Source organism: Brassica rapa, unplaced genomic scaffold, assembly GCF_000309985.2.
Source record: "Brassica rapa cultivar Chiifu-401-42 unplaced genomic scaffold, CAAS_Brap_v3.01 Scaffold0738, whole genome shotgun sequence".
Taxonomy (NCBI): Eukaryota; Viridiplantae; Streptophyta; class Magnoliopsida; order Brassicales; family Brassicaceae; genus Brassica; species Brassica rapa.
The window spans coordinates 1-25,074 of NW_022610678.1; the positions used below are offsets into that span (position 1 = coordinate 1).

The following is a 25,074-nucleotide window of genomic DNA, read 5'->3' on the forward strand; positions in this document are numbered from 1 at the left end:
TTTTTTTTTCTCGAACGAAAGTGCGTCGAGATTGATGTAGAACACAACACAACAACAACAAACAACAACAAAAACACTCGAAAAAACGCATCGCGACTATTTACGCTCCGTAAATTTCAGCAGCCCGTTTGAGGGTCAAAACGGCTGAATTTGGGCCGAAAAATCGTGACGTCCTTTAACCGCCCTTGATGGTTTCTGGGCCTTTCCGAAATGGTGCTGTGGGCGGCGTAGTTCCTCACGGTTCAAAAGTTATGGGTTTTCAAGTTAGGGTTTTCCAAAGCTAGAATCGTTTTAGATCCAAAAACAAAATAAAAAAGGGGTGCAACACGAGGACTTCCCGGAGGTCACCCATCCTAGTACTACTCTCGCCAAGCACGCTTAACTGCGGAGTTCTGATGGGATCCGGTGCATTAGTGCTGGTATGATCGCACCGTTAGTACATGACTCGCGATTCCATATGTCCTTTCGTTCCGACAATTCGAGTGGATGGCGTGGGACCCACAAGATTTGTTGGCATTTTTTTTTCTCGAACGAAAGTGCGTCGAGATTGATGTAGAACACAACAACAACAGCAACAACAACAAACACTCGAAAAAACGCATCGCGACTATTTTACGCTCCGTAAATTTCAGCAGCCGTTTGAGGGTCAAAACGGCTGAATTTGGGGCCGAAAAATCGTGACGTCCTTTAACCGCCCTTGATGGTTTCTGGGCCTTTCCGAAATGGTGCTGTGGGCGGCGTAGTTCCTCACGGTTCAAAAGTTATGGGTTTTCAAGTTATGGGTTTTCCAAAGCTAGAATCGTTTTAGATCCAAAAACAAAATAAAAAAGGGGTGCAACACGAGGACTTCCCGTGAGGTCACCCATCCTTGTACTACTCTCGCCCAAGCACGCTTAACTGCGGAGTTCTGATGGGATCCGGTGCATTAGTGCTGGTATGATCACACCCGTTAATACATGACTCGCGATTCCATATGTCCTTTCGTTCCGACAATTCGAGTGGATGGCGTGGGACCCACAAGATTTGTTGGCATTTTTTTTCTCGAACGAAAGTGCGTCGAGATTGATGTAGAACACAACAACAACAGCAACAACAACAAACACTCGAAAAAACGCATCGCGACTATTTTACGCTCCGTAAATTTCAGAAGCCCGTTTGAGGGTCAAAACGGCTGAAATTGGTGCCGAAAAATCGCGACGTCCTTTAACCGCCCTTGATGGTTTCTGGGCCTTTCCGAAATGGTCTGTGGGCGGCGTAGTTCCTCACGATTCAAAAGTTATGGGTTTTCCAAAGCTAGAATCGTTTTAGATCCAAAAACAAAATAAAAAAGGGGTGCAACACGAGGACTTCCCGGGAGGTCACCCATCCTAGTACTACTCTCGCCCAAGCACGCTTAACTGCGGAGTTCTGATGGGATCCGGTGCATTAGTGCTGGTATGATCGCACCCGTTAGTACATGACTCGCGATTCCATATGTCCTTTCGTTCCGACAATTCGAGTGGATGGCGTGGGACCCACAAGATTTGTTGGCATTTTTTTTTCTCGAACGAAAGTGCGTCGAGATTGATGTAGAACACAACACAACAACAACAACAACAACAAACACTCGAAAAAACGCATCGCGACTATTTTACGCTCCGTAAATTTCAGCAGCCCGTTTGAGGGTCAAAACGGCTGAATTTGGGGCCGAAAAATCGTGACGTCCTTTAACCGCCCTTGATGGTTTCTGGGCCTTTCCGAAATGGTGCTGTGGGCGGCGTAGTTCCTCACGGTTCAAAAGTTATGGGTTTTCAAGTTATGGGTTTTCCAAAGCTAGAATCGTTTTAGATCCAAAAACAAAATAAAAAAAGGGGTGCAACACGAGGACTTCCCGTGAGGTCACCCTTCCTGGTACTACTCTCGCCCAAGCACGCTTAACTGCGGAGTTCTGATGGGATCCGGTGCATTAGTGCTGGTATGATCGCACCCGTTAGTACATGACTCGCGATTCCATATGTCCTTTCGTTCCGACAATTCGAGTGGATGGCGTGGGACCCACAAGATTTGTTGGCATTTTTTTTCTCGAACGAAAGTGCGTCGAGATTGATGTAGAACACAACAACAACAGCAACAACAACAAACACTCGAAAAAACGCATCGCGACTATTTTACGCTCCGTAAATTTCAGCAGCCCGTTTGAGGGTCAAAACGGCTGAATTTGGGGCCGAAAAATCGTGACGTCCTTTAACCGCCCTTGATGGTTTCTGGGCCTTTCCGAAATGGTGCTGTGGGCGGCGTAGTTCCTCACGGTTCAAAAGTTATGGGTTTTCAAGTTATGGGTTTTCCAAAGCTAGAATCGTTTTAGATCCAAAAACAAAATAAAAAAGGGGTGCAACACGAGGACTTCCCGTGAGGTCACCCTTCCTGGTACTACTCTCGCCCAAGCACGCTTAACTGCGGAGTTCTGATGGGATCCGGTGCATTAGTGCTGGTATGATCACACCCGTTAATACATGACTCGCGATTCCATATGTCCTTTCGTTCCGACAATTCGAGTGGATGGCGTGGGACCCACAAGATTTGTTGGCATTTTTTTTCTCGAACGAAAGTGCGTCGAGATTGATGTAGAACACAACAACAACAGCAACAACAACAAACACTCGAAAAAACGCATCGCGACTATTTTACGCTCCGTAAATTTCAGAAGCCCGTTTGAGGGTCAAAACGGCTGAAATTGGTGCCGAAAAATCGCGACGTCCTTTAACCGCCCTTGATGGTTTCTGGGCCTTTCCGAAATGGTCTGTGGGCGGCGTAGTTCCTCACGATTCAAAAGTTATGGGTTTTCCAAAGCTAGAATCGTTTTAGATCCAAAAACAAAATAAAAAAGGGGTGCAACACGAGGACTTCCCGGGAGGTCACCCATCCTAGTACTACTCTCGCCCAAGCACGCTTAACTGCGGAGTTCTGATGGGATCCGGTGCATTAGTGCTGGTATGATCGCACCCGTTAGTACATGACTCGCGATTCCATATGTCCTTTCGTTCCGACAATTCGAGTGGATGGCGTGGGACCCACAAGATTTGTTGGCATTTTTTTTCTCGAACGAAAGTGCGTCGAGATTGATGTAGAACACAACACAACAACAACAACAAACAAACACTCGAAAAAACGCATCGCGACTATTTTACGCTCCGTAAATTTCAGCAGCCCGTTTGAGGGTCAAAACGGCTGAATTTGGGGCCGAAAAATCGTGACGTCCTTTAACCGCCCTTGATGGTTTCTGGGCCTTTCCGAAATGGTGCTGTGGGCGGCGTAGTTCCTCACGGTTCAAAAGTTATGGGTTTTCAAGTTATGGGTTTTCCAAAGCTAGAATCGTTTTAGATCCAAAAACAAAATAAAAAAGGGGTGCAACACGAGGACTTCCCGTGAGGTCACCCTTCCTGGTACTACTCTCGCCCAAGCACGCTTAACTGCGGAGTTCTGATGGGATCCGGTGCATTAGTGCTGGTATGATCGCACCCGTTAGTACATGACTCGCGATTCCATATGTCCTTTCGTTCCGACAATTCGAGTGGATGGCGTGGGACCCACAAGATTTGTTGGCATTTTTTTTCTCGAACGAAAGTGCGTCGAGATTGATGTAGAACACAACAACAACAGCAACAACAACAAACACTCGAAAAAACGCATCGCGACTATTTTACGCTCCGTAAATTTCAGCAGCCCGTTTGAGGGTCAAAACGGCTGAATTTGGGGCCGAAAAATCGTGACGTCCTTTAACCGCCCTTGATGGTTTCTGGGCCTTTCCGAAATGGTGCTGTGGGCGGCGTAGTTCCTCACGGTTCAAAAGTTATGGGTTTTCAAGTTATGGGTTTTCCAAAGCTAGAATCGTTTTAGATCCAAAAACAAAATAAAAAAGGGGTGCAACACGAGGACTTCCCGTGAGGTCACCCTTCCTGGTACTACTCTCGCCCAAGCACGCTTAACTGCGGAGTTCTGATGGGATCCGGTGCATTAGTGCTGGTATGATCACACCCGTTAATACATGACTCGCGATTCCATATGTCCTTTCGTTCCGACAATTCGAGTGGATGGCGTGGGACCCACAAGATTTGTTGGCATTTTTTTTCTCGAACGAAAGTGCGTCGAGATTGATGTAGAACACAACAACAACAGCAACAACAACAAACACTCGAAAAAACGCATCGCGACTATTTTACGCTCCGTAAATTTCAGAAGCCCGTTTGAGGGTCAAAACGGCTGAAATTGGTGCCGAAAAATCGCGACGTCCTTTAACCGCCCTTGATGGTTTCTGGGCCTTTCCGAAATGGTCTGTGGGCGGCGTAGTTCCTCACGATTCAAAAGTTATGGGTTTTCCAAAGCTAGAATCGTTTTAGATCCAAAAACAAAATAAAAAAGGGGTGCAACACGAGGACTTCCCGGGAGGTCACCCATCCTAGTACTACTCTCGCCCAAGCACGCTTAACTGCGGAGTTCTGATGGGATCCGGTGCATTAGTGCTGGTATGATCGCACCCGTTAGTACATGACTCGCGATTCCATATGTCCTTTCGTTCCGACAATTCGAGTGGATGGCGTGGGACCCACAAGATTTGTTGGCATTTTTTTTTCTCGAACGAAAGTGCGTCGAGATTGATGTAGAACACAACACAACAACAACAACAACAACAAACACTCGAAAAAACGCATCGCGACTATTTTACGCTCCGTAAATTTCAGCAGCCCGTTTGAGGGTCAAAACGGCTGAATTTGGGGCCGAAAAATCGTGACGTCCTTTAACCGCCCTTGATGGTTTCTGGGCCTTTCCGAAATGGTGCTGTGGGCGGCGTAGTTCCTCACGGTTCAAAAGTTATGGGTTTTCAAGTTATGGGTTTTCCAAAGCTAGAATCGTTTTAGATCCAAAAACAAAATAAAAAAGGGGTGCAACACGAGGACTTCCCGTGAGGTCACCCTTCCTGGTACTACTCTCGCCCAAGCACGCTTAACTGCGGAGTTCTGATGGGATCCGGTGCATTAGTGCTGGTATGATCGCACCCGTTAGTACATGACTCGCGATTCCATATGTCCTTTCGTTCCGACAATTCGAGTGGATGGCGTGGGACCCACAAGATTTGTTGGCATTTTTTTTTCTCGAACGAAAGTGCGTCGAGATTGATGTAGAACACAACAACAACAGCAACAACAACAAACACTCGAAAAAACGCATCGCGACTATTTTACGCTCCGTAAATTTCAGCAGCCCGTTTGAGGGTCAAAACGGCTGAATTTGGGGCCGAAAAATCGTGACGTCCTTTAACCGCCCTTGATGGTTTCTGGGCCTTTCCGAAATGGTGCTGTGGGCGGCGTAGTTCCTCACGGTTCAAAAGTTATGGGTTTTCAAGTTATGGGTTTTCCAAAGCTAGAATCGTTTTAGATCCAAAAACAAAATAAAAAAGGGGTGCAACACGAGGACTTCCCGTGAGGTCACCTTCCTGGTACTACTCTCGCCCAAGCACGCTTAACTGCGGAGTTCTGATGGGATCCGGTGCATTAGTGCTGGTATGATCACACCCGTTAATACATGACTCGCGATTCCATATGTCCTTTCGTTCCGACAATTCGAGTGGATGGCGTGGGACCCACAAGATTTGTTGGCATTTTTTTTCTCGAACGAAAGTGCGTCGAGATTGATGTAGAACACAACAACAACAGCAACAACAACAAACACTCGAAAAAACGCATCGCGACTATTTTACGCTCCGTAAATTTCAGAAGCCCGTTTGAGGGTCAAAACGGCTGAAATTGGTGCCGAAAAATCGCGACGTCCTTTAACCGCCCTTGATGGTTTCTGGGCCTTTCCGAAATGGTCTGTGGGCGGCGTAGTTCCTCACGATTCAAAAGTTATGGGTTTTCCAAAGCTAGAATCGTTTTAGATCCAAAAACAAAATAAAAAAGGGGTGCAACACGAGGACTTCCCGGGAGGTCACCCATCCTAGTACTACTCTCGCCCAAGCACGCTTAACTGCGGAGTTCTGATGGGATCCGGTGCATTAGTGCTGGTATGATCGCACCCGTTAGTACATGACTCGCGATTCCATATGTCCTTTCGTTCCGACAATTCGAGTGGATGGCGTGGGACCCACAAGATTTGTTGGCATTTTTTTTCTCGAACGAAAGTGCGTCGAGATTGATGTAGAACACAACAACAACAACAACAACAACAACAAACACTCGAAAAAACGCATCGCGACTATTTTACGCTCCGTAAATTTCAGCAGCCCGTTTGAGGGTCAAAACGGCTGAATTTGGGGCCGAAAAATCGTGACGTCCTTTAACCGCCCTTGATGGTTTCTGGGCCTTTCCGAAATGGTGCTGTGGGCGGCGTAGTTCCTCACGGTTCAAAAGTTATGGGTTTTCAAGTTATGGGTTTTCCAAAGCTAGAATCGTTTTAGATCCAAAAACAAAATAAAAAAGGGGTGCAACACGAGGACTTCCCGTGAGGTCACCCTTCCTGGTACTACTCTCGCCCAAGCACGCTTAACTGCGGAGTTCTGATGGGATCCGGTGCATTAGTGCTGGTATGATCGCACCCGTTAGTACATGACTCGCGATTCCATATGTCCTTTCGTTCCGACAATTCGAGTGGATGGCGTGGGACCCACAAGATTTGTTGGCATTTTTTTTTCTCGAACGAAAGTGCGTCGAGATTGATGTAGAACACAACAACAACAGCAACAACAACAAACACTCGAAAAAACGCATCGCGACTATTTTACGCTCCGTAAATTTCAGCAGCCCGTTTGAGGGTCAAAACGGCTGAATTTGGGGCCGAAAAATCGTGACGTCCTTTAACCGCCCTTGATGGTTTCTGGGCCTTTCCGAAATGGTGCTGTGGGCGGCGTAGTTCCTCACGGTTCAAAAGTTATGGGTTTTCAAGTTATGGGTTTTCCAAAGCTAGAATCGTTTTAGATCCAAAAACAAAATAAAAAAGGGGTGCAACACGAGGACTTCCCGTGAGGTCACCCTTCCTGGTACTACTCTCGCCCAAGCACGCTTAACTGCGGAGTTCTGATGGGATCCGGTGCATTAGTGCTGGTATGATCACACCCGTTAATACATGACTCGCGATTCCATATGTCCTTTCGTTCCGACAATTCGAGTGGATGGCGTGGGACCCACAAGATTTGTTGGCATTTTTTTTCTCGAACGAAAGTGCGTCGAGATTGATGTAGAACACAACAACAACAGCAACAACAACAAACACTCGAAAAAACGCATCGCGACTATTTTACGCTCCGTAAATTTCAGAAGCCCGTTTGAGGGTCAAAACGGCTGAAATTGGTGCCGAAAAATCGCGACGTCCTTTAACCGCCCTTGATGGTTTCTGGGCCTTTCCGAAATGGTCTGTGGGCGGCGTAGTTCCTCACGATTCAAAAGTTATGGGTTTTCCAAAGCTAGAATCGTTTTAGATCCAAAAACAAAATAAAAAAGGGGTGCAACACGAGGACTTCCCGGGAGGTCACCCATCCTAGTACTACTCTCGCCCAAGCACGCTTAACTGCGGAGTTCTGATGGGATCCGGTGCATTAGTGCTGGTATGATCGCACCCGTTAGTACATGACTCGCGATTCCATATGTCCTTTCGTTCCGACAATTCGAGTGGATGGCGTGGGACCCACAAGATTTGTTGGCATTTTTTTTTCTCGAACGAAAGTGCGTCGAGATTGATGTAGAACACAACAACAACAACAACAACAACAACAAACACTCGAAAAAACGCATCGCGACTATTTTACGCTCCGTAAATTTCAGCAGCCCGTTTGAGGGTCAAAACGGCTGAATTTGGGGCCGAAAAATCGTGACGTCCTTTAACCGCCCTTGATGGTTTCTGGGCCTTTCCGAAATGGTGCTGTGGGCGGCGTAGTTCCTCACGGTTCAAAAGTTATGGGTTTTCAAGTTATGGGTTTTCCAAAGCTAGAATCGTTTTAGATCCAAAAACAAAATAAAAAAGGGGTGCAACACGAGGACTTCCCGTGAGGTCACCCTTCCTGGTACTACTCTCGCCCAAGCACGCTTAACTGCGGAGTTCTGATGGGATCCGGTGCATTAGTGCTGGTATGATCGCACCCGTTAGTACATGACTCGCGATTCCATATGTCCTTTCGTTCCGACAATTCGAGTGGATGGCGTGGGACCCACAAGATTTGTTGGCATTTTTTTTTCTCGAACGAAAGTGCGTCGAGATTGATGTAGAACACAACAACAACAGCAACAACAACAAACACTCGAAAAAACGCATCGCGACTATTTTACGCTCCGTAAATTTCAGCAGCCCGTTTGAGGGTCAAAACGGCTGAATTTGGGGCCGAAAAATCGTGACGTCCTTTAACCGCCCTTGATGGTTTCTGGGCCTTTCCGAAATGGTGCTGTGGGCGGCGTAGTTCCTCACGGTTCAAAAGTTATGGGTTTTCAAGTTATGGGTTTTCCAAAGCTAGAATCGTTTTAGATCCAAAAACAAAATAAAAAAGGGGTGCAACACGAGGACTTCCCGTGAGGTCACCCTTCCTGGTACTACTCTCGCCCAAGCACGCTTAACTGCGGAGTTCTGATGGGATCCGGTGCATTAGTGCTGGTATGATCACACCCGTTAATACATGACTCGCGATTCCATATGTCCTTTCGTTCCGACAATTCGAGTGGATGGCGTGGGACCCACAAGATTTGTTGGCATTTTTTTTCTCGAACGAAAGTGCGTCGAGATTGATGTAGAACACAACAACAACAGCAACAACAACAAACACTCGAAAAAACGCATCGCGACTATTTTACGCTCCGTAAATTTCAGAAGCCCGTTTGAGGGTCAAAACGGCTGAAATTGGTGCCGAAAAATCGCGACGTCCTTTAACCGCCCTTGATGGTTTCTGGGCCTTTCCGAAATGGTCTGTGGGCGGCGTAGTTCCTCACGATTCAAAAGTTATGGGTTTTCCAAAGCTAGAATCGTTTTAGATCCAAAAACAAAATAAAAAAGGGGTGCAACACGAGGACTTCCCGGGAGGTCACCCATCCTAGTACTACTCTCGCCCAAGCACGCTTAACTGCGGAGTTCTGATGGGATCCGGTGCATTAGTGCTGGTATGATCGCACCCGTTAGTACATGACTCGCGATTCCATATGTCCTTTCGTTCCGACAATTCGAGTGGATGGCGTGGGACCCACAAGATTTGTTGGCATTTTTTTTTCTCGAACGAAAGTGCGTCGAGATTGATGTAGAACACAACACAACAACAACAACAACAACAAACACTCGAAAAAACGCATCGCGACTATTTTACGCTCCGTAAATTTCAGCAGCCCGTTTGAGGGTCAAAACGGCTGAATTTGGGGCCGAAAAATCGTGACGTCCTTTAACCGCCCTTGATGGTTTCTGGGCCTTTCCGAAATGGTGCTGTGGGCGGCGTAGTTCCTCACGGTTCAAAAGTTATGGGTTTTCAAGTTATGGGTTTTCCAAAGCTAGAATCGTTTTAGATCCAAAAACAAAATAAAAAAGGGGTGCAACACGAGGACTTCCCGTGAGGTCACCCTTCCTGGTACTACTCTCGCCCAAGCACGCTTAACTGCGGAGTTCTGATGGGATCCGGTGCATTAGTGCTGGTATGATCGCACCCGTTAGTACATGACTCGCGATTCCATATGTCCTTTCGTTCCGACAATTCGAGTGGATGGCGTGGGACCCACAAGATTTGTTGGCATTTTTTTTCTCGAACGAAAGTGCGTCGAGATTGATGTAGAACACAACAACAACAGCAACAACAACAAACACTCGAAAAAACGCATCGCGACTATTTTACGCTCCGTAAATTTCAGCAGCCCGTTTGAGGGTCAAAACGGCTGAATTTGGGGCCGAAAAATCGTGACGTCCTTTAACCGCCCTTGATGGTTTCTGGGCCTTTCCGAAATGGTGCTGTGGGCGGCGTAGTTCCTCACGGTTCAAAAGTTATGGGTTTTCAAGTTATGGGTTTTCCAAAGCTAGAATCGTTTTAGATCCAAAAACAAAATAAAAAAGGGGTGCAACACGAGGACTTCCCGTGAGGTCACCCTTCCTGGTACTACTCTCGCCCAAGCACGCTTAACTGCGGAGTTCTGATGGGATCCGGTGCATTAGTGCTGGTATGATCACACCCGTTAATACATGACTCGCGATTCCATATGTCCTTTCGTTCCGACAATTCGAGTGGATGGCGTGGGACCCACAAGATTTGTTGGCATTTTTTTTCTCGAACGAAAGTGCGTCGAGATTGATGTAGAACACAACAACAACAGCAACAACAACAAACACTCGAAAAAACGCATCGCGACTATTTTACGCTCCGTAAATTTCAGAAGCCCGTTTGAGGGTCAAAACGGCTGAAATTGGTGCCGAAAAATCGCGACGTCCTTTAACCGCCCTTGATGGTTTCTGGGCCTTTCCGAAATGGTCTGTGGGCGGCGTAGTTCCTCACGATTCAAAAGTTATGGGTTTTCCAAAGCTAGAATCGTTTTAGATCCAAAAACAAAATAAAAAAGGGGTGCAACACGAGGACTTCCCGGGAGGTCACCCATCCTAGTACTACTCTCGCCCAAGCACGCTTAACTGCGGAGTTCTGATGGGATCCGGTGCATTAGTGCTGGTATGATCGCACCCGTTAGTACATGACTCGCGATTCCATATGTCCTTTCGTTCCGACAATTCGAGTGGATGGCGTGGGACCCACAAGATTTGTTGGCATTTTTTTTTCTCGAACGAAAGTGCGTCGAGATTGATGTAGAACACAACAACAACAACAACAACAACAAACACTCGAAAAAACGCATCGCGACTATTTTACGCTCCGTAAATTTCAGCAGCCCGTTTGAGGGTCAAAACGGCTGAATTTGGGGCCGAAAAATCGTGACGTCCTTTAACCGCCCTTGATGGTTTCTGGGCCTTTCCGAAATGGTGCTGTGGGCGGCGTAGTTCCTCACGGTTCAAAAGTTATGGGTTTTCAAGTTATGGGTTTTCCAAAGCTAGAATCGTTTTAGATCCAAAAACAAAATAAAAAAGGGGTGCAACACGAGGACTTCCCGTGAGGTCACCCTTCCTGGTACTACTCTCGCCCAAGCACGCTTAACTGCGGAGTTCTGATGGGATCCGGTGCATTAGTGCTGGTATGATCGCACCCGTTAGTACATGACTCGCGATTCCATATGTCCTTTCGTTCCGACAATTCGAGTGGATGGCGTGGGACCCACAAGATTTGTTGGCATTTTTTTTTCTCGAACGAAAGTGCGTCGAGATTGATGTAGAACACAACAACAACAGCAACAACAACAAACACTCGAAAAAACGCATCGCGACTATTTTACGCTCCGTAAATTTCAGCAGCCCGTTTGAGGGTCAAAACGGCTGAATTTGGGGCCGAAAAATCGTGACGTCCTTTAACCGCCCTTGATGGTTTCTGGGCCTTTCCGAAATGGTGCTGTGGGCGGCGTAGTTCCTCACGGTTCAAAAGTTATGGGTTTTCAAGTTATGGGTTTTCCAAAGCTAGAATCGTTTTAGATCCAAAAACAAAATAAAAAAGGGGTGCAACACGAGGACTTCCCGTGAGGTCACCCTTCCTGGTACTACTCTCGCCCAAGCACGCTTAACTGCGGAGTTCTGATGGGATCCGGTGCATTAGTGCTGGTATGATCACACCCGTTAATACATGACTCGCGATTCCATATGTCCTTTCGTTCCGACAATTCGAGTGGATGGCGTGGGACCCACAAGATTTGTTGGCATTTTTTTTCTCGAACGAAAGTGCGTCGAGATTGATGTAGAACACAACAACAACAGCAACAACAACAAACACTCGAAAAAACGCATCGCGACTATTTTACGCTCCGTAAATTTCAGAAGCCCGTTTGAGGGTCAAAACGGCTGAAATTGGTGCCGAAAAATCGCGACGTCCTTTAACCGCCCTTGATGGTTTCTGGGCCTTTCCGAAATGGTCTGTGGGCGGCGTAGTTCCTCACGATTCAAAAGTTATGGGTTTTCCAAAGCTAGAATCGTTTTAGATCCAAAAACAAAATAAAAAAGGGGTGCAACACGAGGACTTCCCGGGAGGTCACCCATCCTAGTACTACTCTCGCCCAAGCACGCTTAACTGCGGAGTTCTGATGGGATCCGGTGCATTAGTGCTGGTATGATCGCACCCGTTAGTACATGACTCGCGATTCCATATGTCCTTTCGTTCCGACAATTCGAGTGGATGGCGTGGGACCCACAAGATTTGTTGGCATTTTTTTTTCTCGAACGAAAGTGCGTCGAGATTGATGTAGAACACAACAACAACAACAACAACAACAAACACTCGAAAAAACGCATCGCGACTATTTTACGCTCCGTAAATTTCAGCAGCCCGTTTGAGGGTCAAAACGGCTGAATTTGGGGCCGAAAAATCGTGACGTCCTTTAACCGCCCTTGATGGTTTCTGGGCCTTTCCGAAATGGTGCTGTGGGCGGCGTAGTTCCTCACGGTTCAAAAGTTATGGGTTTTCAAGTTATGGGTTTTCCAAAGCTAGAATCGTTTTAGATCCAAAAACAAAATAAAAAAGGGGTGCAACACGAGGACTTCCCGTGAGGTCACCCTTCCTGGTACTACTCTCGCCCAAGCACGCTTAACTGCGGAGTTCTGATGGGATCCGGTGCATTAGTGCTGGTATGATCGCACCAGTTAGTACATGACTCGCGATTCCATATGTCCTTTCGTTCCGACAATTCGAGTGGATGGCGTGGGACCCACAAGATTTGTTGGCATTTTTTTTTCTCGAACGAAAGTGCGTCGAGATTGATGTAGAACACAACAACAACAGCAACAACAACAAACACTCGAAAAAACGCATCGCGACTATTTTACGCTCCGTAAATTTCAGCAGCCCGTTTGAGGGTCAAAACGGCTGAATTTGGGGCCGAAAAATCGTGACGTCCTTTAACCGCCCTTGATGGTTTCTGGGCCTTTCCGAAATGGTGCTGTGGGCGGCGTAGTTCCTCACGGTTCAAAAGTTATGGGTTTTCAAGTTATGGGTTTTCCAAAGCTAGAATCGTTTTAGATCCAAAAACAAAATAAAAAAGGGGTGCAACACGAGGACTTCCCGTGAGGTCACCCTTCCTGGTACTACTCTCGCCCAAGCACGCTTAACTGCGGAGTTCTGATGGGATCCGGTGCATTAGTGCTGGTATGATCACACCCGTTAATACATGACTCGCGATTCCATATGTCCTTTCGTTCCGACAATTCGAGTGGATGGCGTGGGACCCACAAGATTTGTTGGCATTTTTTTTCTCGAACGAAAGTGCGTCGAGATTGATGTAGAACACAACAACAACAGCAACAACAACAAACACTCGAAAAAACGCATCGCGACTATTTTACGCTCCGTAAATTTCAGAAGCCCGTTTGAGGGTCAAAACGGCTGAAATTGGTGCCGAATAATCGCGACGTCTTTTAACCGCCCTTGATGGTTTCTGGGCCTTTCCGAACTGGTCTGTGGGCGGCGTAGTTCCTCACGATTCAAAAGTTATGGGTTTTCCAAAGCTAGAATCGTTTTAGATCCAAAAACAAAATAAAAAAGGGGTGCAACACGAGGACTTCCCGGGAGGTCACCCATCCTAGTACTACTCTCGCCCAAGCACGCTTAACTGCGGAGTTCTGATGGGATCCGGAGCATTAGTGCTGGTATGATCGCACCCGTTAGTACATGACTCGCGATTCCATATGTCCTTTCGTTCCGACAATTCGAGTGGATGGCGTGGGACCCACAAGATTTGTTGGCATTTTTTTTTCTCGAACGAAAGTGTGTCGAGATTGATGTAGAACACAACAACAACAACAACAACAACAACAAACACTCGAAAAAACGCATCGCGACTATTTTACGCTCCGTAAATTTCAGCAGCCCGTTTGAGGGTCAAAACGGCTGAATTTGGGGCCGAAAAATCGTGACGTCCTTTAACCGCCCTTGATGGTTTCTGGGCCTTTCCGAAATGGTGCTGTGGGCGGCGTAGTTCCTCACGGTTCAAAAGTTATGGGTTTTCAAGTTATGGGTTTTCCAAAGCTAGAATCGTTTTAGATCCAAAAACAAAATAAAAAAGGGGTGCAACACGAGGACTTCCCGTGAGGTCACCCTTCCTGTACTACTCTCGCCCAAGCACGCTTAACTGCGGAGTTCTGATGGGATCCGGTGCATTAGTGCTGGTATGATCGCACCCGTTAGTACATGACTCGCGATTCCATATGTCCTTTCGTTCCGACAATTCGAGTGGATGGCGTGGGACCCACAAGATTTGTTGGCATTTTTTTTCTCGAACGAAAGTGCGTCGAGATTGATGTAGAACACAACAACAACAACAACAACAAACACTCGAAAAAACGCATCGCGACTATTTTACGCTCCGTAAATTTCAGCAGCCCGTTTGAGGGTCAAAACGGCTGAATTTGGGGCCGAAAAATCGTGACGTCCTTTAACCGCCCTTGATGGTTTCTGGGCCTTTCCGAAATGGTGCTGTGGGCGGCGTAGTTCCTCACGGTTCAAAAGTTATGGGTTTTCAAGTTATGGGTTTTCCAAAGCTAGAATCGTTTTAGATCCAAAAACAAAATAAAAAAGGGGTGCAACACGAGGACTTCCCGTGAGGTCACCCATCCTAGTACTACTCTCGCCCAAGCACGCTTAACTGCGGAGTTCTGATGGGATCCGGTGCATTAGTGCTGGTATGATCGCACCCGTTAGTACATGACTCGCGATTCCATATGTCCTTTCGTTCCGACAATTCGAGTGGATGGCGTGGGACCCACAAGATTTGTTGGCATTTTTTTTCTCGAACGAAAGTGCGTCGAGATTGATGTAGAACACAACAACAACAACAACAACAACAACAAACACTCGAAAAAACGCATCGCGACTATTTTACGCTCCGTAAATTTCAGCAGCCCGTTTGAGGGTCAAAACGGCTGAATTTGGGGCCGAAAAATCGTGACGTCCTTTAACCGCCCTTGATGGTTTCTGGGCCTTTCCGAAATGGTGCTGTGGGCGGCGTAGTTCCTCACGGTTCAAAAGTTATGGGTTTTCAAGTTATGGGTTTTCCAAAGCTAGAATCGTTTTAGATCCAAAAACAAAATAAAAAAGGGGTGCAACACGAGGACTTCCCGTGAGGTCACCCATCCTAGTACTACTCTCGCCCAAGCACGCTTAACTGCGGAGTTCTGATGGGATCCGGTGCATTAGTGCTGGTATGATCGCACCCGTTAGTACATGACTCGCGATTCCATATGTCCTTTCGTTCCGACAATTCGAGTGGATGGCGTGGGACCCACAAGATTTGTTGGCATTTTTTTTCTCGAACGAAAGTGCGTCGAGATTGATGTAGAACACAACAACAACAGCAACAACAACAAACACTCGAAAAAACGCATCGCGACTATTTTACGCTCCGTAAATTTCAGCAGCCCGTTTGAGGGTCAAAACGGCTGAATTGGGGCCGAAAAATCGCGACGTCCTTTAACCGCCCTTGATGGTTTCTGGGCCTTTCCGAAATGGTGCTGTGGGCGGCGTAGTTCCTCACGGTTCAAAAGTTATGGGTTTTCCAAAGCTAGAATCGTTTTAGATCCAAAAACAAAATAAAAAAGGGGTGCAACACGAGGACTTCCCGGGAGGTCACCCATCCTAGTACTACTCTCGCCCAAGCACGCTTAACTGCGGAGTTCTGATGGGATCCGGTGCATTAGTGCTGGTATGATCGCACCCGTTAGTACATGACTCGCGATTCCATATGTCCTTTCGTTCCGACAATTCGAGTGGATGGCGTGGGACCCACAAGATTTGTTGGCATTTTTTTTTCTCGAACGAAAGTGCGTCGAGATTGATGTAGAACACAACAAACAACAACAACAACAACAAACACTCGAAAAAACGCATCGCGACTATTTTACGCTCCGTAAATTTCAGCAGCCCGTTTGAGGGTCAAAACGGCTGAATTTGGGGCCGAAAAATCGTGACGTCCTTTAACCGCCCTTGATGGTTTCTGGGCCTTTCCGAAATGGTGCTGTGGGCGGCGTAGTTCCTCACGGTTCAAAAGTTATGGGTTTTCAAGTTATGGGTTTTCCAAAGCTAGAATCGTTTTAGATCCAAAAACAAAATAAAAAAGGGGTGCAACACGAGGACTTCCCGTGAGGTCACCCTCCTGTACTACTCTCGCCCAAGCACGCTTAACTGCGGAGTTCTGATGGGATCCGGTGCATTAGTGCTGGTATGATCGCACCCGTTAGTACATGACTCGCGATTCCATATGTCCTTTCGTTCCGACAATTCGAGTGGATGGCGTGGGACCCACAAGATTTGTTGGCATTTTTTTTCTCGAACGAAAGTGCGTCGAGATTGATGTAGAACACAACAACAACAGCAACAACAACAAACACTCGAAAAAACGCATCGCGACTATTTTACGCTCCGTAAATTTCAGCAGCCCGTTTGAGGGTCAAAACGGCTGAATTTGGGGCCGAAAAATCGTGACGTCCTTTAACCGCCCTTGATGGTTTCTGGGCCTTTCCGAAATGGTGCTGTGGGCGGCGTAGTTCCTCACGGTTCAAAAGTTATGGGTTTTCAAGTTATGGGTTTTCCAAAGCTAGAATCGTTTTAGATCCAAAAACAAAATAAAAAAGGGGTGCAACACGAGGACTTCCCGTGAGGTCACCCATCCTAGTACTACTCTCGCCCAAGCACGCTTAACTGCGGAGTTCTGATGGGATCCGGTGCATTAGTGCTGGTATGATCACACCCGTTAGTACATGACTCGCGATTCCATATGTCCTTTCGTTCCGACAATTCGAGTGGATGGCGTGGGACCCACAAGATTTGTTGGCATTTTTTTTCTCGAACGAAAGTGCGTCGAGATTGATGTAGAACACAACAACAACAGCAACAACAACAAACACTCGAAAAAACGCATCGCGACTATTTTACGCTCCGTAAATTTCAGCAGCCCGTTTGAGGGTCAAAACGGCTGAATTTGGGGCCGAAAAATCGCGACGTCCTTTAACCGCCCTTGATGGTTTCTGGGCCTTTCCGAAATGGTGCTGTGGGCGGCGTAGTTCCTCACGGTTCAAAAGTTATGGGTTTTCCAAAGCTAGAATCGTTTTAGATCCAAAAACAAAATAAAAAAGGGGTGCAACACGAGGACTTCCCGGGAGGTCACCCATCCTAGTACTACTCTCGCCCAAGCACGCTTAACTGCGGAGTTCTGATGGGATCCGGTGCATTAGTGCTGGTATGATCGCACCCGTTAGTACATGACTCGCGATTCCATATGTCCTTTCGTTCCGACAATTCGAGTGGATGGCGTGGGACCCACAAGATTTGTTGGCATTTTTTTTTCTCGAACGAAAGTGCGTCGAGATTGATGTAGAACACAACAACAACAACAACAACAACAACAAACACTCGAAAAAACGCATCGCGACTATTTTACGCTCCGTAAATTTCAGCAGCCCGTTTGAGGGTCAAAACGGCTGAATTTGGGGCCGAAAAATCGTGACGTCCTTTAACCGCCCTTGATGGTTTCTGGGCCTTTCCGAAATGGTGCTGTGGGCGGCGTAGTTCCTCACGGTTCAAAAGTTATGGGTTTTCAAGTTATGGGTTTTCCAAAGCTAGAATCGTTTTAGATCCAAAAACAAAATAAAAAAGGGGTGCAACACGAGGACTTCCCGTGAGGTCACCCTTCCTGGTACTACTCTCGCCCAAGCACGCTTAACTGCGGAGTTCTGATAGGATCCGGCGCATTAGTGCTGGTATGATCGCACCCGTTAGTACATGACTCGCGATTCCATATGTCCTTTCGTTCCGACAATTCGAGTGGATGGCGTGGGACCCACAAGATTTGTTGGCATTTTTTTTCTCGAACGAAAGTGCGTCGAGATTGATGTAGAACACAACAACAACAACAACAACAAACACTCGAAAAAACGCATCGCGACTATTTTACGCTCCGTAAATTTCAGCAGCCCGTTTGAGGGTCAAAACGGCTGAATTTGGGGCCGAAAAATCGCGACGTCCTTTAACCGCCCTTGATGGTTTCTGGGCCTTTCCGAAATGGTGCTGTGGGCGGCGTAGTTCCTCACGGTTCAAAAGTTATGGGTTTTCAAGTTATGGGTTTTCCAAAGCTAGAATCGTTTTAGATCCAAAAACAAAATAAAAAAGGGGTGCAACACGAGGACTTCCCGTGAGGTCACCCATCCTAGTACTACTCTCGCCCAAGCACGCTTAACTGCGGAGTTCTGATGGGATCCGGTGCATTAGTGCTGGTATGATCGCACCCGTTAGTACATGACTCGCGATTCCATATGTCCTTTCGTTCCGACAATTCGAGTGGATGGCGTGGGACCCACAAGATTTGTTGGCATTTTTTTTCTCGAACGAAAGTGCGTCGAGATTGATGTAGAACACAACAACAACAAACAACAACAACAAACACTCGAAAAAACGCATCGCGACTATTTTACGCTCCGTAAATTTCAGCAGCCCGTTTGAGGGTCAAAACGGCTGAATTTGGGGCCGAAAAATCGTGACGTCCTTTAACCGCCCTTGATGGTTTCTGGGCCTTTCCGAAATGGTGCTGTGGGCGGCGTAGTTCCTCACGGTTCAAAAGTTATGGGTTTTCAAGTTATGGGTTTTCCAAAGCTAGAATCGTTTTAGATCCAAAAACAAAATAAAAAAGGGGTGCAACACGAGGACTTCCCGGGAGGTCACCCATCCTTATACTACTCTCGCCCAAGCACGCTTAACTGCGGAGTTCTGATGGGATCCGGTGCATTAGTGCTGGTATGATCGCACCCGTTAGTACATGACTCGCGATTCCATATGTCCTTTCGTTCCGACAATTCGAGTGGATGGCGTGGGACCCACAAGATTTGTTGGCATTTTTTTTCTCGAACGAAAGTGCGTCGAGATTGATGTAGAACACAACAACAACAGCAACAACAACAAAGACTCGAAAAAACGCATCGCGACTATTTTACGCTCCGTAAATTTCAGCAGCCCGTTTGAGGGTCAAAACGGCTGAATTGGGCCGAAAAATCGCGACGTCCTTTAACCGCCCTTGATGGTTTCTGGGCCTTTCCGAAATGGTGCTGTGGGCGGCGTAGTTCCTCACGGTTCAAAAGTTATGGGTTTTCCAAAGCTAGAATCGTTTTAGATCCAAAAACAAAATAAAAAAGGGGTGCAACACGAGGACTTCCCGGGAGGTCACCCATCCTAGTACTACTCTCGCCCAAGCACGCTTAACTGCGGAGTTCTGATGGGATCCGGTGCATTAGTGCTGGTATGATCGCACCCGTTAGTACATGACTCGCGATTCCATATGTCCTTTCGTTCCGACAATTCGAGTGGATGGCGTGGGACCCACAAGATTTGTTGGCATTTTTTTTCTCGAACGAAAGTGCGTCGAGATTGATGTAGAACACAACAACAACAACAACAACAACAAACACTCGAAAAAACGCATCGCGACTATTTTACGCTCCGTAAATTTCAGCAGCCCGTTTGAGGGTCAAAACGGCTGAATTTGGGGCCGAAAAATCGTGACGTCCTTTAACCGCCCTTGATGGTTTCTGGGCCTTTCCGAAATGGTGCTGTGGGCGGCGTAGTTCCTCACGGTTCAAAAGTTATGGGTTTTCAAGTTATGGGTTTTCCAAAGCTAGAATCGTTTTAGATCCAAAAACAAAATAAAAAAGGGGTGCAACACGAGGACTTCCCGTGAGGTCACCCTTCCTGGTACTACTCTCGCCCAAGCACGCTTAACTGCGGAGTTCTGATAGGATCCGGCGCATTAGTGCTGGTATGATCGCACCCGTTAGTACATGACTCGCGATTCCATATGTCCTTTCGTTCCGACAATTCGAGTGGATGGCGTGGGACCCACAAGATTTGTTGGCATTTTTTTTTCTCGAACGAAAGTGCGTCGAGATTGATGTAGAACACAACAACAACAACAACAACAAACACTCGAAAAAACGCATCGCGACTATTTTACGCTCCGTAAATTTCAGCAGCCCGTTTGAGGGTCAAAACGGCTGAATTTGGGGCCGAAAAATCGTGACGTCCTTTAACCGCCCTTGATGGTTTCTGGGCCTTTCCGAAATGGTGCTGTGGGCGGCGTAGTTCCTCACGGTTCAAAAGTTATGGGTTTTCAAGTTATGGGTTTTCCAAAGCTAGAATCGTTTTAGATCCAAAAACAAAATAAAAAAGGGGTGCAACACGAGGACTTCCCGTGAGGTCACCCATCCTAGTACTACTCTCGCCCAAGCACGCTTAACTGCGGAGTTCTGATGGGATCCGGTGCATTAGTGCTGGTATGATCGCACCCGTTAGTACATGACTCGCGATTCCATATGTCCTTTCGTTCCGACAATTCGAGTGGATGGCGTGGGACCCACAAGATTTGTTGGCATTTTTTTTCTCGAACGAAAGTGCGTCGAGATTGATGTAGAACACAACAACAACAGCAACAACAACAAACACTCGAAAAAACGCATCGCGACTATTTTACGCTCCGTAAATTTCAGCAGCCCGTTTGAGGGTCAAAACGGCTGAATTTGGGGCCGAAAAATCGTGACGTCCTTTAACCGCCCTTGATGGTTTCTGGGCCTTTCCGAAATGGTGCTGTGGGCGGCGTAGTTCCTCACGGTTCAAAAGTTATGGGTTTTCAAGTTATGGGTTTTCCAAAGCTAGAATCGTTTTAGATCCAAAAACAAAATAAAAAAGGGGTGCAACACGAGGACTTCCCGTGAGGTCACCCATCCTAGTACTACTCTCGCCCAAGCACGCTTAACTGCGGAGTTCTGATGGGATCCGGTGCATTAGTGCTGGTATGATCGCACCCGTTAGTACATGACTCGCGATTCCATATGTCCTTTCGTTCCGACAATTCGAGTGGATGGCGTGGGACCCACAAGATTTGTTGGCATTTTTTTTCTCGAACGAAAGTGCGTCGAGATTGATGTAGAACACAACAACAACAGCAACAACAACAAACACTCGAAAAAACGCATCGCGACTATTTTACGCTCCGTAAATTTCAGCAGCCCGTTTGAGGGTCAAAACGGCTGAATTTGGGGCCGAAAAATCGTGACGTCCTTTAACCGCCCTTGATGGTTTCTGGGCCTTTCCGAAATGGTGCTGTGGGCGGCGTAGTTCCTCACGGTTCAAAAGTTATGGGTTTTCAAGTTATGGGTTTTCCAAAGCTAGAATCGTTTTAGATCCAAAAACAAAATAAAAAAGGGGTGCAACACGAGGACTTCCCGGAGGTCACCCATCCTAGTACTACTCTCGCCCAAGCACGCTTAACTGCGGAGTTCTGATGGGATCCGGTGCATTAGTGCTGGTATGATCGCACCCGTTAGTACATGACTCGCGATTCCATATGTCCTTTCGTTCCGACAATTCGAGTGGATGGCGTGGGACCCACAAGATTTGTTGGCATTTTTTTTTCTCGAACGAAAGTGCGTCGAGATTGATGTAGAACACAACAACAACAACAACAACAAACACTCGAAAAAACGCATCGCGACTATTTTACGCTCCGTAAATTTCAGCAGCCCGTTTGAGGGTCAAAACGGCTGAATTTGGGGCCGAAAAATCGTGACGTCCTTTAACCGCCCTTGATGGTTTCTGGGCCTTTCCGAAATGGTGCTGTGGGCGGCGTAGTTCCTCACGGTTCAAAAGTTATGGGTTTTCAAGTTATGGGTTTTCCAAAGCTAGAATCGTTTTAGATCCAAAAACAAAATAAAAAAGGGGTGCAACACGAGGACTTCCCGTGAGGTCACCCATCCTAGTACTACTCTCGCCCAAGCACGCTTAACTGCGGAGTTCTGATGGGATCCGGTGCATTAGTGCTGGTATGATCGCACCCGTTAGTACATGACTCGCGATTCCATATGTCCTTTCGTTCCGACAATTCGAGTGGATGGCGTGGGACCCACAAGATTTGTTGGCATTTTTTTTTCTCGAACGAAAGTGCGTCGAGATTGATGTAGAACACAACAACAACAGCAACAACAACAAACACTCGAAAAAACGCATCGCGACTATTTTACGCTCCGTAAATTTCAGCAGCCCGTTTGAGGGTCAAAACGGCTGAATTTGGGGCCGAAAAATCGTGACGTCCTTTAACCGCCCTTGATGGTTTCTGGGCCTTTCCGAAATGGTGCTGTGGGCGGCGTAGTTCCTCACGGTTCAAAAGTTATGGGTTTTCAAGTTATGGGTTTTCCAAAGCTAGAATCGTTTTAGATCCAAAAACAAAATAAAAAAGGGGTGCAACACGAGGACTTCCCGTGAGGTCACCCATCCTAGTACTACTCTCGCCCAAGCACGCTTAACTGCGGAGTTCTGATGGGATCCGGTGCATTAGTGCTGGTATGATCGCACCCGTTAGTACATGACTCGCGATTCCATATGTCCTTTCGTTCCGACAATTCGAGTGGATGGCGTGGGACCCACAAGATTTGTTGGCATTTTTTTTTCTCGAACGAAAGTGCGTCGAGATTGATGTAGAACACAACAACAACAACAACAACAACAAACACTCGAAAAAACGCATCGCGACTATTTTACGCTCCGTAAATTTCAGCAGCCCGTTTGAGGGTCAAAACGGCTGAATTTGGGGCCGAAAAATCGTGACGTCCTTTAACCGCCCTTGATGGTTTCTGGGCCTTTCCGAAATGGTGCTGTGGGCGGCGTAGTTCCTCACGGTTCAAAAGTTATGGTTTTCAAGTTATGGGTTTTCCAAAGCTAGAATCGTTTTAGATCCAAAAACAAAATAAAAAAGGGGTGCAACACGAGGACTTCCCGTGAGGTCACCCATCCTAGTACTACTCTCGCCCAAGCACGCTTAACTGCGGAGTTCTGATGGGATCCGGTGCATTAGTGCTGGTATGATCGCACCCGTTAGTACATGACTCGCGATTCCATATGTCCTTTCGTTCCGACAATTCGAGTGGATGGCGTGGGACCCACAAGATTTGTTGGCATTTTTTTTTCTCGAACGAAAGTGCGTCGAGATTGATGTAGAACACAACAACAACAACAACAACAAACACTCGAAAAAACGCATCGCGACTATTTTACGCTCCGTAAATTTCAGCAGCCCGTTTGAGGGTCAAAACGGCTGAATTTGGGGCCGAAAAATCGTGACGTCCTTTAACCGCCCTTGATGGTTTCTGGGCCTTTCCGAAATGGTGCTGTGGGCGGCGTAGTTCCTCACGGTTCAAAAGTTATGGGTTTTCAAGTTGGGTTTTCCAAAGCTAGAATCGTTTTAGATCCAAAAACAAAATAAAAAAGGGGTGCAACACGAGGACTTCCCGGAGGTCACCCATCCTAGTACTACTCTCGCCCAAGCACGCTTAACTGCGGAGTTCTGATGGGATCCGGTGCATTAGTGCTGGTATGATCGCACCCGTTAGTACATGACTCGCGATTCCATATGTCCTTTCGTTCCGACAATTCGAGTGGATGGCGTGGGACCCACAAGATTTGTTGGCATTTTTTTTCTCGAACGAAAGTGCGTCGAGATTGATGTAGAACACAACAACAACAACAACAACAACAAACACTCGAAAAAACGCATCGCGACTATTTTACGCTCCGTAAATTTCAGCAGCCCGTTTGAGGGTCAAAACGGCTGAATTTGGGGCCGAAAAATCGTGACGTCCTTTAACCGCCCTTGATGATTTCTGGGCCTTTCCGAAATGGTGCTGTGGGCGGCGTAGTTCCTCACGGTTCAAAAGTTATGGGTTTTCAAGTTATGGGTTTTCCAAAGCTAGAATCGTTTTAGATCCAAAAACAAAATAAAAAAGGGGTGCAACACGAGGACTTCCCGTGAGGTCACCCTTCCTAGTACTACTCTCGCCCAAGCACGCTTAACTGCGGAGTTCTGATGGGATCCGGTGCATTAGTGCTGGAATGATCGCACCCGTTAGTACATGACTCGCGATTCCATATGTCATTTCGTTCCGACAATTCGAGTGGATGGCGTGGGACCCACAAGATTTGTTGGCATTTTTTTTTCTCGAACGAAAGTGCGTCGAGATTGATGTAGAACACAACAAACAACAACAACAACAACAAACACTCGAAAAAACGCATCGCGACTATTTTACGCTCCGTAAATTTCAGCAGCCCGTTTGAGGGTCAAAACGGCTGAATTTGGGGCCGAAAAATCGCGACGTCCTTTAACCGCCCTTGATGGTTTCTGGGCCTTTCCGAAATGGTGCTGTGGGCGGCGTAGTTCCTCACGGTTCAAAAGTTATGGGTTTTCAAGTTATGGGTTTTCCAAAGCTATAATCGTTTTAGATCCAAAAACAAAATAAAAAAGGGGTGCAACACGAGGACTTCCCGTGAGGTCACCCATCCTAGTACTACTCTCGCCCAAGCACGCTTAACTGCGGAGTTCTGATGGGATCCGGTGCATTAGTGCTGGTATGATCGCACCCGTTAGTACATGACTCGTGATTCCATATTTCCTTTCGTTCCGACAATTCGAGTGGATGGCGTGGGACCCACAAGATTTGTTGGCTTTTTTTTTCTCGAACAAAAGTGCGTCGAGATTTATGTAGAACACAACAACAACAAACCAACAACAACAAACACTCGAAAAAACGCATCGCGACTATTTTACGCTCCGTAAATTTCAGCAGCCCGTTTGAGGGTCAAAACGGCTGAATTTGGGGCCGAAAAATCGTGACGTCCTTTAACCGCCCTTGATGGTTTCTGGGCCTTTCCGAAATGGTGCTGTGGGCGGGGTAGTTCCTCACGGTTCAAAAGTTATGGGTTTTCAAGTTATGGGTTTTCCAAAGCTAGAATCGTTTTAGATCCAAAAACAAAATAAAAAAGGGGTGCAACACGAGGACTTCCCGTGAGGTCACCCTCCTGGTACTACTCTCACCCAAGCACGCTTAACTGCGGAGTTCTGATGGGATCCGATGCATTAGTGCTGGTATGATCGCACCAGTTAGTACATGACTCGCGATTCCATATGTCCTTTCGTTCCGACA

The 25,074-nt window shown here is 47.0% G+C and overlaps 49 non-coding genes across 49 annotated transcripts; all 49 read right to left on the reverse strand.

The window, feature by feature from the left end:
• Positions 1 to 316: 316 nt before the first annotated feature.
• On the reverse strand, positions 317 to 433 carry LOC117130890. Its single transcript, XR_004454154.1, has one exon. It is a non-coding gene; the product is annotated as a 5S ribosomal RNA (ribosomal RNA).
• Positions 434 to 829: 396 nt separating this feature from the next.
• On the reverse strand, positions 830 to 948 carry LOC117130868. Its single transcript, XR_004454132.1, has one exon. It is a non-coding gene; the product is annotated as a 5S ribosomal RNA (ribosomal RNA).
• A 381-nt stretch (positions 949 to 1,329) lies between these two features.
• LOC117130866 lies at positions 1,330 to 1,448 on the reverse strand. The gene has a single exon (XR_004454130.1). It is a non-coding gene; the product is annotated as a 5S ribosomal RNA (ribosomal RNA).
• A 401-nt stretch (positions 1,449 to 1,849) lies between these two features.
• On the reverse strand, positions 1,850 to 1,968 carry LOC117130918. The gene has a single exon (XR_004454182.1). It is a non-coding gene; the product is annotated as a 5S ribosomal RNA (ribosomal RNA).
• Positions 1,969 to 2,365: 397 nt separating this feature from the next.
• On the reverse strand, positions 2,366 to 2,484 carry LOC117130934. The gene has a single exon (XR_004454198.1). It is a non-coding gene; the product is annotated as a 5S ribosomal RNA (ribosomal RNA).
• A 381-nt stretch (positions 2,485 to 2,865) lies between these two features.
• LOC117130902 lies at positions 2,866 to 2,984 on the reverse strand. The gene has a single exon (XR_004454166.1). It is a non-coding gene; the product is annotated as a 5S ribosomal RNA (ribosomal RNA).
• Positions 2,985 to 3,381: 397 nt separating this feature from the next.
• Positions 3,382 to 3,500, reverse strand: LOC117130919. Its single transcript, XR_004454183.1, has one exon. It is a non-coding gene; the product is annotated as a 5S ribosomal RNA (ribosomal RNA).
• Positions 3,501 to 3,897: 397 nt separating this feature from the next.
• LOC117130936 lies at positions 3,898 to 4,016 on the reverse strand. Its single transcript, XR_004454200.1, has one exon. It is a non-coding gene; the product is annotated as a 5S ribosomal RNA (ribosomal RNA).
• Positions 4,017 to 4,397: 381 nt separating this feature from the next.
• Positions 4,398 to 4,516, reverse strand: LOC117130913. The gene has a single exon (XR_004454177.1). It is a non-coding gene; the product is annotated as a 5S ribosomal RNA (ribosomal RNA).
• A 400-nt stretch (positions 4,517 to 4,916) lies between these two features.
• Positions 4,917 to 5,035, reverse strand: LOC117130920. Its single transcript, XR_004454184.1, has one exon. It is a non-coding gene; the product is annotated as a 5S ribosomal RNA (ribosomal RNA).
• Positions 5,036 to 5,433: 398 nt separating this feature from the next.
• On the reverse strand, positions 5,434 to 5,551 carry LOC117130880. Its single transcript, XR_004454144.1, has one exon. It is a non-coding gene; the product is annotated as a 5S ribosomal RNA (ribosomal RNA).
• A 381-nt stretch (positions 5,552 to 5,932) lies between these two features.
• On the reverse strand, positions 5,933 to 6,051 carry LOC117130924. Its single transcript, XR_004454188.1, has one exon. It is a non-coding gene; the product is annotated as a 5S ribosomal RNA (ribosomal RNA).
• A 400-nt stretch (positions 6,052 to 6,451) lies between these two features.
• On the reverse strand, positions 6,452 to 6,570 carry LOC117130921. The gene has a single exon (XR_004454185.1). It is a non-coding gene; the product is annotated as a 5S ribosomal RNA (ribosomal RNA).
• A 398-nt stretch (positions 6,571 to 6,968) lies between these two features.
• LOC117130937 lies at positions 6,969 to 7,087 on the reverse strand. Its single transcript, XR_004454201.1, has one exon. It is a non-coding gene; the product is annotated as a 5S ribosomal RNA (ribosomal RNA).
• Positions 7,088 to 7,468: 381 nt separating this feature from the next.
• LOC117130935 lies at positions 7,469 to 7,587 on the reverse strand. The gene has a single exon (XR_004454199.1). It is a non-coding gene; the product is annotated as a 5S ribosomal RNA (ribosomal RNA).
• A 401-nt stretch (positions 7,588 to 7,988) lies between these two features.
• On the reverse strand, positions 7,989 to 8,107 carry LOC117130922. Its single transcript, XR_004454186.1, has one exon. It is a non-coding gene; the product is annotated as a 5S ribosomal RNA (ribosomal RNA).
• Positions 8,108 to 8,505: 398 nt separating this feature from the next.
• On the reverse strand, positions 8,506 to 8,624 carry LOC117130938. The gene has a single exon (XR_004454202.1). It is a non-coding gene; the product is annotated as a 5S ribosomal RNA (ribosomal RNA).
• Positions 8,625 to 9,005: 381 nt separating this feature from the next.
• Positions 9,006 to 9,124, reverse strand: LOC117130872. The gene has a single exon (XR_004454136.1). It is a non-coding gene; the product is annotated as a 5S ribosomal RNA (ribosomal RNA).
• A 400-nt stretch (positions 9,125 to 9,524) lies between these two features.
• On the reverse strand, positions 9,525 to 9,643 carry LOC117130923. The gene has a single exon (XR_004454187.1). It is a non-coding gene; the product is annotated as a 5S ribosomal RNA (ribosomal RNA).
• Positions 9,644 to 10,040: 397 nt separating this feature from the next.
• Positions 10,041 to 10,159, reverse strand: LOC117130939. Its single transcript, XR_004454203.1, has one exon. It is a non-coding gene; the product is annotated as a 5S ribosomal RNA (ribosomal RNA).
• A 381-nt stretch (positions 10,160 to 10,540) lies between these two features.
• LOC117130883 lies at positions 10,541 to 10,659 on the reverse strand. Its single transcript, XR_004454147.1, has one exon. It is a non-coding gene; the product is annotated as a 5S ribosomal RNA (ribosomal RNA).
• A 398-nt stretch (positions 10,660 to 11,057) lies between these two features.
• On the reverse strand, positions 11,058 to 11,176 carry LOC117130925. The gene has a single exon (XR_004454189.1). It is a non-coding gene; the product is annotated as a 5S ribosomal RNA (ribosomal RNA).
• Positions 11,177 to 11,574: 398 nt separating this feature from the next.
• LOC117130940 lies at positions 11,575 to 11,693 on the reverse strand. The gene has a single exon (XR_004454204.1). It is a non-coding gene; the product is annotated as a 5S ribosomal RNA (ribosomal RNA).
• A 381-nt stretch (positions 11,694 to 12,074) lies between these two features.
• Positions 12,075 to 12,193, reverse strand: LOC117130894. The gene has a single exon (XR_004454158.1). It is a non-coding gene; the product is annotated as a 5S ribosomal RNA (ribosomal RNA).
• Positions 12,194 to 12,591: 398 nt separating this feature from the next.
• On the reverse strand, positions 12,592 to 12,710 carry LOC117130871. Its single transcript, XR_004454135.1, has one exon. It is a non-coding gene; the product is annotated as a 5S ribosomal RNA (ribosomal RNA).
• Positions 12,711 to 13,108: 398 nt separating this feature from the next.
• Positions 13,109 to 13,227, reverse strand: LOC117130867. The gene has a single exon (XR_004454131.1). It is a non-coding gene; the product is annotated as a 5S ribosomal RNA (ribosomal RNA).
• A 381-nt stretch (positions 13,228 to 13,608) lies between these two features.
• Positions 13,609 to 13,727, reverse strand: LOC117130912. The gene has a single exon (XR_004454176.1). It is a non-coding gene; the product is annotated as a 5S ribosomal RNA (ribosomal RNA).
• A 401-nt stretch (positions 13,728 to 14,128) lies between these two features.
• On the reverse strand, positions 14,129 to 14,246 carry LOC117130879. Its single transcript, XR_004454143.1, has one exon. It is a non-coding gene; the product is annotated as a 5S ribosomal RNA (ribosomal RNA).
• Positions 14,247 to 14,640: 394 nt separating this feature from the next.
• LOC117130901 lies at positions 14,641 to 14,759 on the reverse strand. Its single transcript, XR_004454165.1, has one exon. It is a non-coding gene; the product is annotated as a 5S ribosomal RNA (ribosomal RNA).
• A 400-nt stretch (positions 14,760 to 15,159) lies between these two features.
• On the reverse strand, positions 15,160 to 15,278 carry LOC117130903. The gene has a single exon (XR_004454167.1). It is a non-coding gene; the product is annotated as a 5S ribosomal RNA (ribosomal RNA).
• A 381-nt stretch (positions 15,279 to 15,659) lies between these two features.
• On the reverse strand, positions 15,660 to 15,778 carry LOC117130895. The gene has a single exon (XR_004454159.1). It is a non-coding gene; the product is annotated as a 5S ribosomal RNA (ribosomal RNA).
• A 399-nt stretch (positions 15,779 to 16,177) lies between these two features.
• Positions 16,178 to 16,294, reverse strand: LOC117130882. Its single transcript, XR_004454146.1, has one exon. It is a non-coding gene; the product is annotated as a 5S ribosomal RNA (ribosomal RNA).
• Positions 16,295 to 16,691: 397 nt separating this feature from the next.
• Positions 16,692 to 16,810, reverse strand: LOC117130914. The gene has a single exon (XR_004454178.1). It is a non-coding gene; the product is annotated as a 5S ribosomal RNA (ribosomal RNA).
• Positions 16,811 to 17,192: 382 nt separating this feature from the next.
• Positions 17,193 to 17,311, reverse strand: LOC117130896. The gene has a single exon (XR_004454160.1). It is a non-coding gene; the product is annotated as a 5S ribosomal RNA (ribosomal RNA).
• A 401-nt stretch (positions 17,312 to 17,712) lies between these two features.
• LOC117130876 lies at positions 17,713 to 17,831 on the reverse strand. The gene has a single exon (XR_004454140.1). It is a non-coding gene; the product is annotated as a 5S ribosomal RNA (ribosomal RNA).
• Positions 17,832 to 18,225: 394 nt separating this feature from the next.
• On the reverse strand, positions 18,226 to 18,344 carry LOC117130904. Its single transcript, XR_004454168.1, has one exon. It is a non-coding gene; the product is annotated as a 5S ribosomal RNA (ribosomal RNA).
• A 398-nt stretch (positions 18,345 to 18,742) lies between these two features.
• On the reverse strand, positions 18,743 to 18,861 carry LOC117130873. The gene has a single exon (XR_004454137.1). It is a non-coding gene; the product is annotated as a 5S ribosomal RNA (ribosomal RNA).
• Positions 18,862 to 19,241: 380 nt separating this feature from the next.
• Positions 19,242 to 19,360, reverse strand: LOC117130897. Its single transcript, XR_004454161.1, has one exon. It is a non-coding gene; the product is annotated as a 5S ribosomal RNA (ribosomal RNA).
• Positions 19,361 to 19,757: 397 nt separating this feature from the next.
• On the reverse strand, positions 19,758 to 19,876 carry LOC117130877. Its single transcript, XR_004454141.1, has one exon. It is a non-coding gene; the product is annotated as a 5S ribosomal RNA (ribosomal RNA).
• A 395-nt stretch (positions 19,877 to 20,271) lies between these two features.
• On the reverse strand, positions 20,272 to 20,390 carry LOC117130905. The gene has a single exon (XR_004454169.1). It is a non-coding gene; the product is annotated as a 5S ribosomal RNA (ribosomal RNA).
• A 397-nt stretch (positions 20,391 to 20,787) lies between these two features.
• Positions 20,788 to 20,906, reverse strand: LOC117130906. The gene has a single exon (XR_004454170.1). It is a non-coding gene; the product is annotated as a 5S ribosomal RNA (ribosomal RNA).
• Positions 20,907 to 21,303: 397 nt separating this feature from the next.
• LOC117130929 lies at positions 21,304 to 21,421 on the reverse strand. Its single transcript, XR_004454193.1, has one exon. It is a non-coding gene; the product is annotated as a 5S ribosomal RNA (ribosomal RNA).
• Positions 21,422 to 21,816: 395 nt separating this feature from the next.
• LOC117130907 lies at positions 21,817 to 21,935 on the reverse strand. Its single transcript, XR_004454171.1, has one exon. It is a non-coding gene; the product is annotated as a 5S ribosomal RNA (ribosomal RNA).
• Positions 21,936 to 22,333: 398 nt separating this feature from the next.
• LOC117130908 lies at positions 22,334 to 22,452 on the reverse strand. The gene has a single exon (XR_004454172.1). It is a non-coding gene; the product is annotated as a 5S ribosomal RNA (ribosomal RNA).
• Positions 22,453 to 22,849: 397 nt separating this feature from the next.
• On the reverse strand, positions 22,850 to 22,968 carry LOC117130909. The gene has a single exon (XR_004454173.1). It is a non-coding gene; the product is annotated as a 5S ribosomal RNA (ribosomal RNA).
• A 393-nt stretch (positions 22,969 to 23,361) lies between these two features.
• LOC117130930 lies at positions 23,362 to 23,479 on the reverse strand. Its single transcript, XR_004454194.1, has one exon. It is a non-coding gene; the product is annotated as a 5S ribosomal RNA (ribosomal RNA).
• Positions 23,480 to 23,876: 397 nt separating this feature from the next.
• Positions 23,877 to 23,995, reverse strand: LOC117130869. Its single transcript, XR_004454133.1, has one exon. It is a non-coding gene; the product is annotated as a 5S ribosomal RNA (ribosomal RNA).
• Positions 23,996 to 24,394: 399 nt separating this feature from the next.
• On the reverse strand, positions 24,395 to 24,513 carry LOC117130910. The gene has a single exon (XR_004454174.1). It is a non-coding gene; the product is annotated as a 5S ribosomal RNA (ribosomal RNA).
• Positions 24,514 to 24,912: 399 nt separating this feature from the next.
• On the reverse strand, positions 24,913 to 25,030 carry LOC117130887. Its single transcript, XR_004454151.1, has one exon. It is a non-coding gene; the product is annotated as a 5S ribosomal RNA (ribosomal RNA).
• Positions 25,031 to 25,074: the final 44 nt, after the last annotated feature.